Genomic DNA, 7331 nt, shown 5'->3' with positions numbered 1-7331 from the left:
TTATGACTTTCTCAAAGACTTACGTTATGATCATGATTTAAAAAAGAATGCATGACCTTATAGTATATTTAATGAAGTCATATGGTCAAATTTATCTTATGTTTACTTGGTCGTTGCATTATCATATTTTCAGACTTATCATGTTATTATGCTTCACTTATGCATATTCCCTATATGTAGTACATTCTATGTACTGACCACATACATCTCTTGTGCCTATATTTATTTTATATTATAGGTTTTGACGCACATCACTTAGCTCACGGTTAGTATTGGATTTATTAATGTTTCTCTAGATTGATAAGTCCTCATGGTTCGAGGGCATGCTACGTACGTTCATTTTTCTGTCATTCAGACTTACTTTAGTTTTTAGATTGTTCAAGTAGTCACTTAATATGTAGTATAGTCTAGTTTTCAAATATAGTATTCTCCAAATTATGGTCTTTGTGCGCTGATTAAATAGTACGATGAGGGTATCGTTTGAGAATATGATTCGACTTACCTCTTTATTGTTGTTTTATTGTTATCTTAGTGTCATGTTATGCCATATGGTTTGATTGGGGTGTCTCGGGACTCTTGGTACCATGTCACTATTTGAGGGTAGTGTTGTGTCATTTTAGGATTTAAAGTATGTAAGATTATCAGGAATTAAATTCTTTGTCATACCCTACATCTATAATTTTAATTAGTAAGATTAAAGGTACGCTTTTACCCCAACATCAATGATTTTAAATTCCCATTATCGCCTATAGTTGATTCTTGATTTTATCATTAACTGCTTACTTCCTATCATCAATGATCGTTAATTTATATTATGTCATATGGACCCGTTTTTTAGACAAAGTTACTTGAATATCATGTCATAGTATTTCATATGCATTTTTGTAATGAAAGAAGTAAATTCAAGATTTTCAAGAATGCATTATTATCTTTGATTTATCGTGCATTATTTTATGAAAGAGTCCAAGAAATTATATTTTGCCTCAGGTTCTTATTTCATAAACAAAGCATAGTCAGATTTTTAGAAATTTGACCTTTTGGTCTCAGACCAAATAAGAACATACACAAAAAAGACCAGTTTCATTATGTTCATGATTAAAAGACAAATGTATTACAATGTAAGTATATGATTCATGATTAGTATAACAATCAGATATGCCATCAATGCTTAAGCCAAATAATGAGGGTCTAGATAATCAAAGTCTCACAAATATGTCCCACCATAACATTTGAGTATACCACTTTGTTGGTCAACTCCTTAATCCCTTTGGGGTCACCTATGATTCTAAGTACCATGTTACGACTAGAAGGTATTCCCGGATCGTGACAACTATGCAAACATCATTAAAAGAGTGGGTAGAAACTTCAAGCTCTGAAAGGTAACATATTTTTTTTGTGGTAAAGAATTGATATCAAATAGAGTTTTACAAAGTATTAATATTCATGTAGTAATAAATATTGTCCCTCCTATGTGTGTTTTGAAGGGACTTCATCGAGTTTTTCTGCAATCTTTGTAGCAATGGAAGAAAACAAACACTGGTCTACAAGTGAGAAAATTTGTTTACAAAAATTGAAGGTTGTTTGGGTTTAATGTCATGCCACAAATAAAGGGAAAAATTGACATCTAATGCCAAATCACACAAATGGTGCATAACATCCACATAAATTCAAGAAACAAACATGTATATCTCACCCTAAAAAATATGTTTACGACCGGCAAGACCCTTACCGACAACTCTACAAAGAAAACAAATACCCCTAACAGTTCATGTAAATCAATAACCAACTATCACACACGCCTATTTGGGCTGTCGAGGCCACTATGTTATCCATGAAAGAATTAATGCTACGTGAACCATCAAAGCCACCATGATCTTTATACAATAGCATAAAATGGTATGCATCTAAACAATATGCGAAACAACTATCAAACATCAGTTAACCAGCACACAAGTCTAATATGGACAACAACATGGTTATATAACCCTACATACTAGTTTGGAAGGCTCTATGAGTCTAATACTTTGATGCAATAGGGCCTAACCAATGTAAAATCTATAAATACCAAAATAAGAAAACCTTGTTTGCTCACCGCTTAGGACCTACAGGAATGAGGGAATCTCCCCTAGGCAAAGGGCGTCAGTTAAAATAATGTATTGAGCATGTAAGAAAAATTAAAAGCTAAAAATGAAGTATAAGTACTAAGCAAAAAATGGAAGGTATAAAACACAAATAAGATACATTATCTCCACATAATAAGATATTTTAAACTTATCACAACAAATTACCTGAGTTGGACCCCATAAACTCGACAAGTGCAAACATCACACAGTCACTTTCAGTTCTAATGAGCACAAATATTTGCTAAATAGTGATACTGTCCCTTACTCCCAATGAGAATTTGATCTAATTTTTCATAATGTAAATTTTCCATTAATTAATGATCTAAGGCTCCATGATATAATTCATATATGTTTCCCCATATTTATAGTCTTTTCTTCCCGTTAGTACAGTCTACCTGGACCATATGCTTGGTGTACTTATCTCGTAGGCATCGTTTACCCAGCTCATAGGCACGGTATACTCAAGATGTAGGCATAGTATAATGGAGGAGTAGAATTCATGGGGAACAGTCACATACCTTGATACTCAAAAACTGAGATGAATCATGAATTGGTAACGTTGAATAAACCCTAGCTTCTTTTTCTTCCTTAGGTTGAGAGGGAATTTTCGTGAGTGAAGTTGGTTATGTTTTGGGGGAAATAGGAGAATGGGTTTAAAATTGGTAGACTTGAGACTTATAGGTATTTTATAAGTCTTAGGGTAGAGGATAAAGCGACATAATATAGGCTTAACACATTTAGTTAAAGACACAAAACCTCCAAATACTAACTTCTCAACTCTAAAAGGCCAAGGTGTTACAAGATGACCAAATTTTTACTGTCAACAAGTCATAAATGAGTTGAGGTCATTTCAGGAAATCTCCGAAAAGAAAAAAAACAATACAGGAAAAGTGACCTAGAGGTTCATTAAATTAACTCTCCATGTTAGAATTACCAAAACCAATTAATTAAATCAATTTTTTAAAATTTAATTTATTGCTTAACTTAATCATTTATTATTATAATTTTCCTATTTTAAATGACAAATGTAAAATCAATATGTATGGTGTACATGAAAACTTATAAGTAATCATAGAGGGGAGAGGGGTGTGATACATGGTTCTATTACTAATTATTATTTCACTAATTTGATTTATCATAATCTAATCTATTGGAAATATATTAAGTCATAATTGAGGTGCAACTTTTAATAGATTAGAATAATATATAAAACTACAAAGATCATAATTATTATATCAAGATTAAGAGTATAAATACTTGTAATGAAGTAGAAAAGTGTTTTTGTTAATCTTTTGAACATAAACAAACATCTTTTCATGATTTGCTTAATATATATGAAATGTAATAGCACAAGAAGTTGAATTATGACCACTCCCATAATTTAGATCAAATAATATTTATTTTTTTCCATAATAATAAAGTTATTTTTCCTACATCTTATTTAATTGTGAACATTAATTTACAACTTATGGAAAAATGTAATCATGAGACATTTTAGGATTCTCTTTTCCAAGTGAATCTTCAAGTGTAGTCTTGTTTCCCTCTTTTTCACTGTCTATTTTCATAGGAGGAGCGACATCGGGTAGGGAAAAGTTTGTAGTAATGCATGCTCCTTCCTTGTCATTTTCACCTGCAAATTATATAAAGATTAAATATTAAAAATTAAATTGATGTAGCTAATAGTATTGATAATGTTAAAGAACTCAAACTAAATATTTACACATTAATTTTTTAATTCCTGTGATCAATCATTCAATGGCGGTGAATATAATTCTTGAGATTTATCTAGTGCAAACATTAAGAGATTTTATGTTGAAAAATACCTTTATTTATTATAAAATTGTATGTGACCATAGACTTAACATCATTGGCCACCATTTATTCCTAAAAATAAGTAGGTTTTTATTTTATTTTCTAATATTTGAAGGTAAATAAAAATTATAATCTCAAAAGTATTAGTATATAGTATGTAGTTTTGACAAACTAGACCGGGAATGTTTATGATGGTAGGGGTGTGAGGTAGTACATATGAGGGCTGTGAGATTGATTGATTTTCCGAATTCCATAAGAGAAGTAGTTTTTCTTAGTTTCAACGTACTTATTTTCCTTTTAAAACATATTTTCCACAATGTTGGTTCAACATAACATGATCATAATTAAATGTTTTCTTTCAAACCAGACACAACCTAATTGCACAATCTTGTGATTATCTCATGCATTTATAAGGAGTTGATTAAAATACCTGTCTCTAGTGTGAAATTAACGGGAGTCACAAACTCAACATTACTGGCCAAGTTTGCAACCATTTCTTTTTCTCCATAATTGTCTTCATAAGAAAGTCCCTTCTCCATATAAGCATTCTCATTACTTTTGATTTCTAATGATTGTGAAATGGGGACTTGCTCCATATTTTCTGCAAAAACAAATGAAAGTCAATGTATTAGTATTATTTAAACTACTTAACTTATCTTAATTTATATGATATAATTTGACTAAACATAAAATTTAAGAAAAAAAAAGTACTTTCAAGAATTATGATCAAATTTTCCTATAAATTATAACGTGGTTATAAATTATTTTATCAAACATAAAATAAATTTTTAATATTAAATTATTTCCAAATATTAAGATGCATCATTCTTGTATTCTCTACTTCTTGAAATAATGGTGACATCAAGTGAAGGACATCTATCGTGACATTGGAGGAAGAAAGCTTGTAGAATTTTGATGGCAATAAAATAAAATAAAATGAAAAACTTACAAAAAAAGGATTAAGCTAGTGATAAGATCACTTACCTACACATTGTGAAAATTCAGAGTCCAACTCATTAATTTTGTTGAGGTGAGCAAACACTTTATTTTCACCCTCTTCTACCTCGTCCACTTCCTGGTGGATTTAACATCATTGTGGTAATTGTGATTTTCTAGCTTCATGAGATTGTTTTATGTGCCACATGAATTTTAACAACTTACCACAAACTCGCTTGTTTCTTTGAGCTCCATCATTTCACACATGAGTGCCACTTCATTTCCTAAATGTAGTTCACCATTGTTTTCTTTATGCTCCATTGTTGTATGCTCTGATTTTGAAGATTCTTTTTTTCTTTTCTTGGAAGGACGTTTTGGAGACCCAATCTTGATTTGATTAAAGATCACGCTATAAGAATGATTGTAACAATAAAAAAATATTTGTCAAATTGTTAAATATCTTACCTTAATCTCTTTTACCATATTGGTTTAAGAATCGACTTCTACTTCTACTTTCTCATATCCATCTAAGATGTATATACATACTTCCATAACAGATCGGCATATGGAATTTTTTCTCATATGATGGTAAACCTACAATAGAACAATGTTCTTTTAGGTTACAATAATTATTTAAAAAAATTAAATAGTGTACACAATTTCCTTGCACTAATAAATTATAACCTGTACTCTTCTAGGTAAATCCAATCACATAAGCATGATATACAAATGAAGCAACTAAAATAATTATAATAGATAAAAACCCCTCGTGATGTAATGTAGAAACTATAACGGAACTGTTAGAAAAATTACTATTAAACTATTATTTAACTTTTACATTTTATAAAATATTAAGTCTCTTATTTTTAAGATTACAAAACTTATATTTTGTAGACTCTTACCTGTAAGTATACTTTAAACTACATGATAGTGTAAATAAGACATTATCCAAATGATGAATAAAATTTAAACTCACTGTCACAACTAGCTTAGTTATTGATTCACTATCTCTCATTTTCTTTACCTATTATTTGTAAGTTCGACATTGCTTATTTATAAAATCAAGAAATAATAATAAAAAATCAATAATTTAAGCTATATGCAAGAAATAAAATAATAATTTTAGTTACCTTGTTACATTGACCATTAGGGCGCCTTCTCTTTTCACATGTCCAGTCGTTAAGGATATCCTGATATGTTTGATTAAGTATGAATGGATCGACTAAATCTTCTCCTAATAATTCGAGTCCATAACAAAGTATTTAGAAGAGTTAAACTTTCTTGCTCGTCAGTGCTGTTTGTCGATCATAATTATGATCAACCCTTGATATATTAATTTATGCATAAGAAATCTAGAAAAATAAATGTACAAATTACCTTGTTTAATTTTACGGTATAAATATTAGTTTCACCTGCCAGTGGTACAATTGAAAAGCTAACACTAGACAGTGCTATGACTTCTGCACTAATCAATCCACTTTTCCTCCCGGTGAGTTGATAGGGAGTTAATTCAGACTCATTCTGCAATAATAGAAAACTTTTAATCAAAATTTCTTTTCATTGTTGATTATGTTTTAAATAATAAGTAATTTATAAACTATCATATCATATTTACTTGTTGTGACAAGAAAACTACCTAATTTTTAGGATTACATATTTTGTTTTGATTTTTGTATGCTTATAGATATCTTTTGGATGATTTTATAATATAAAGTTTTATTTACATTGTTTGTATATATAAGTTAAAGTCTTTTACAAAATAAAAGAAATAATAAAAGTTTGATGCTTTGATGATATAAAATAATTCACACTATATTATATATGAATGTCCATATAAACTAAGTTTCTATGTGAAAGATATATATATTCACTATATCTGACAATAATATATGAAATGATAATACATATATCATCAATTCACATGATAAAGAGAAAAATAAAGTTTAATGGTCAGAATATCAATAACCAAAAAATATATGATATTCACACTTGAATAACAATTGTTTCCTCAATTGCTTGAAATATCAAAAACAATTATTTCTTCTGGGTGATGGCGAATATAAATTATAAGAGTTGTAAGAGTTTATTAATTAGACATTGAAATTAACATAAATTCTTCGTCATAAATATGATTAAGATGAGGTTAGATAATTTTGACAATTATTAAACCAATTTAATGAAAATACAAAATTATTAAATTACATTATTAAAGCAAAGGATATTAGATTAGCGGTTAGATTGTCGTAATTTTTGTCAATATTGCAATTAAAATCTAACATACAAATCTAGAGACAAATAGTATGTTATAATAATTATTTAGCAAACACTATACAAAATAATAAAACACTTAACTAAACATCATTCTTTTAACATCTTAGTTCTTATAAAAATATATTATTCAAATCATATTTTTGGTAGACACGATAACATGTAATTGCTTATAAGATAAAATGTAATGCT

Source organism: Solanum lycopersicum, chromosome 11 (genome assembly GCF_036512215.1).
Source record: "Solanum lycopersicum chromosome 11, SLM_r2.1".
Classification (NCBI taxonomy): domain Eukaryota; kingdom Viridiplantae; phylum Streptophyta; class Magnoliopsida; order Solanales; family Solanaceae; genus Solanum; species Solanum lycopersicum.
Note: the sequence above shows the minus strand (reverse complement) of the source record.